This window comes from Scylla paramamosain, chromosome 36 (genome assembly GCF_035594125.1).
Source record: "Scylla paramamosain isolate STU-SP2022 chromosome 36, ASM3559412v1, whole genome shotgun sequence".
In the NCBI taxonomy this organism is placed as follows: Eukaryota; Metazoa; Arthropoda; class Malacostraca; order Decapoda; family Portunidae; genus Scylla; species Scylla paramamosain.
In genome coordinates, this window is record NC_087186.1 from 282,728 (window position 1) to 286,192 (window position 3,465).

At 54.6% G+C, this 3,465-nt stretch overlaps 1 non-coding gene across 1 annotated transcript; it reads right to left on the reverse strand.

Annotated features, from left to right (window-relative positions):
• Window positions 1-753: 753 nt before the first annotated feature.
• On the reverse strand, window positions 754-2,646 carry LOC135091161 (small subunit ribosomal RNA). Its single transcript, XR_010262410.1, has one exon. It is a non-coding gene; the product is annotated as a small subunit ribosomal RNA (ribosomal RNA).
• Window positions 2,647-3,465: the final 819 nt, after the last annotated feature.

Genomic DNA, 3,465 nt, shown 5'->3' on the forward strand with positions numbered 1-3,465 from the left:
GAGGAGTGGGCCTCGCGGCGGGACCCACCACCAACTTCTCCTCCGACCGTCATCGTCGCCGTTATCGGAATTAACCAGCGGGCTCACCTAGCCACTACTACGGCGACGATGGGGGCACCAAACGCCGGTTGGGACGAGTGGTGCCTTCCCTCCCGCAGCACGGGAGGCGATCGGGGTTAGTAGAAGAGGAGTGGGCCTCGCGGCGGGACCCACCACCAACTTCTCCTCCGACCGTCATCGTCGCCGTTATCGGAATTAACCAGCGGGCTCACCTAGCCACTACTACGGCGACGATGGAGGCACCAAACGCCGGGGACGAGTGGTGCCTTCCCTCCCGCAGCACGGGAGGCGATCGGGGTTAGTAGAAGAGGAGTGGGCCTCGCGGCGGGACCCACCACCAACTTCTCCTCCGACCGTCATCGTCGCCGTTATCGGAATTAACCAGCGGGCTCACCTAGCCACTACTACGGCGACGACGGAGGCACCAAACGCCGTGGTTTCCCGTGGGCGTGGTGTGTAAGTAAGAACAGTTGGTCTACCCCACGCTCCGGCACGGAGCGCGGGGAGAAGAAGCGGAAAAAGAAAGGTTTCCCTCTCTCTTTCCTTTTTTTTTTTTTTTTTTGGGCGGGCAGGGCACCACCTTTTGCCCCGCCAACAGGTCAACGGCTCGCTGCTTGAGCGAACCGCGACCACCCATTATTTGTATTAGCTCTATTTTGAGTGTGTGGTTCGCCTTCAAAACCAACAACACGTTAATGATCCTTCCGCAGGTTCACCTACGGAAACCTTGTTACGACTTTTACTTCCTCTAAATGATCAAGTTTGGACATCTTTCCGTCAGCTCGAGGCGCCGAAAGAGCCCAGCGGCGGCAGCAGAACTGACCGCGACGCAGGCCCGGCATCCAAGAGCGCCAGTCCGAAGGCCTCACTAAATCATTCAATCGGTAGTAGCGACGGGCGGTGTGTACAAAGGGCAGGGACGTAATCAACGCAAGCTCATGACTTGCGCTTACTGGGAATTCCTCGTTCATGGGAGACAATTGCAAACCCCAATCCCTATCATGAAAGGATTTCAACGGGTTACCCGCTCCTCTCGGAGGGGGAGGACACGTTGATCCCTTCAGTGTAGCGCGCGTGCGGCCCAGAACATCTAAGGGCATCACAGACCTGTTATTGCTCAATCTCGTGCGGCTAGAATTGCCGCTTATCCCTCTAAGAAGAAGCTGCGAACTGGACACCAATTGCTGGAGATCCGTCGACTAGTTAGTAGGCCAGAGTCTCGTTCGTTATCGGAATTAACCAGACAAATCGCTCCACCAACTAAGAACGGCCATGCACCACCACCCACCGAATCGAGAAAGAGCTCTCAATCTGTCAATCCTTCCGGTGTCTGGGCCTGGTGAGGTTCCCCGTGTTGAGTCAAATTAAGCCGCAGGCTCCACTCCTGGTGGTGCCCTTCCGTCAATTCCTTTAAGTTTCAGCTTTGCAACCATACTTCCCCCGGAACCCAAAGACTTTGGTTTCCCGGAAGCTGCCCGCCGGGTCATGGGAATAACACCGGCGGATCGCTGGTCAGCATCGTTTATGGTTAGAACTAGGGCGGTATCTGATCGCCTTCGAACCTCTAACTTTCGTTCTTGATTAATGAAAACATCCTTGGCAAATGCTTTCGCAGTAGTTCGTCTTGCGACGGTCCAAGAATTTCACCTCTAGCGTCGCAATACGAATGCCCCCGCCTGTTCCTATTAGTCATTACCTCGGGTTCAGAAAACCGACAAAATAGAACCGAGGTCCTATTCCATTATTCCATGCATAGGCATTCAGGCCATCAGTGTAGCCTGCTTTGAGCACTCTAATTTTTTCAAAGTAAACTCTGCCGGCCACGCGGGACACCCGGTGAAGAGCACCCCGTGCGAGCCAGCGGGCTGTGTTACGGCTGTTCGGAGCGTGACAGTGTGCACCGGGCGGTGAACCGTCAGTCCAGAACTGAAATCCAACTACGAGCTTTTTAACCGCAACAACTTTAATATACGCTATTGGAGCTGGAATTACCGCGGCTGCTGGCACCAGACTTGCCCTCCAATGGGTCCTCGTTAAAGGATTTAAAGTGTACTCATTCCGATTGCGAGGCCTCGGATGAGTCTCGCATCGTTATTTTTCGTCACTACCTCCCCGTGCCGGGAGTGGGTAATTTGCGTGCCTGCTGCCTTCCTTAGATGTGGTAGCCGTTTCTCAGGCTCCCTCTCCGGAATCGAACCCTGATTCCCCGTTACCCGTTATAGCCATTGTAGGCGCATAGCCTACAATCGAAAGCTGATAAGGCAGACACTTGAAAGAGGCGGCGCCGGCACTGGAGGCCGTGCGCTCAGCCACAAGTTATTCAGATTCAACACGGTGGGGTTGGCGGACCGAGGCCCGACCGGTTTTGAACTAATAAAAGCGCTCTTCCCTTGCGGTCAGAGACGTGATGCATGTATTAGCTCTAGAATTACCACAGTTATCCAAGTAAGTGTGGGCTACAGATCCAATGAATCATAGCTGATTTAATGAGCCATTCGCGGTTTCACCTTAATTGGGCTTGTACTTAGACATGCATGGCTTAATCTTTGAGACAAGCATATGACTACTGGCAGGATCAACCAGGTAGTTTTGTTTATGGGTTTTGCTTTCTTTGGCCTTAGGTTATAGGAAGAACGCCACCATCGTTCTCCTTTCTCTCTCACTCTCACTCACTTTGTTTGTCTGACACCTCTTGCATTTTGGTTTGGTTTGGTTTGGTTTTTTTGCCTTGGTCTGTGTTGGTTTGTTTGCTGGGCCGCCGCCATCATCACGATGACGGCCCCCTCTCTCAATCTGTCAATCCCCTCATCATGATTATTCATTCAATTTTGGTTTTTGCGCGCTCATCCAGACAGAGAGCAGCAGCCCCTTCATTCATTGTGCACTGGAAATCGGTTGCTGCCTGCTACCACTACCCATCACATCACATCACATCCCGGCTCCTCCCTTCCTCTTCCCATCGGCTGCCGCAGACACAAGGGTAAGTTCACTTAAGCATCACTTAAGCCACGGCCCGTCAAGAGCCGCAGCAGCCCTGCGCTGACGACAGCCCGGACCTCGAGGCGCGCACAGTCGGAGCAGTGTGGAAACAACCAACAGTACCCATCGTCGGCGCCGCTCCTCGAGGCGGGGAATACTAACAACAGGAGGAAGAGGAGCCCTTGCTGGCCACAGACCAGGTGGTGGGGGTTGTCGCGCACGTCCCAACGGCCGCCGCAGACGCAAGGGTAAGTTCACTTAAGCATCACTTAAGCTACGGCCCGTCAAGAGCCGCAGCAGCCCTGCGCTGACGACAGCCCGACCTCGGGGCACGCACGGTCGAGGCAGTATGGACACGCCAACACTACCCACGGTCGGCGACCTTCCCCGAGGCGGGGACAAAAACAAGGAGGTGCACGTCCCAAC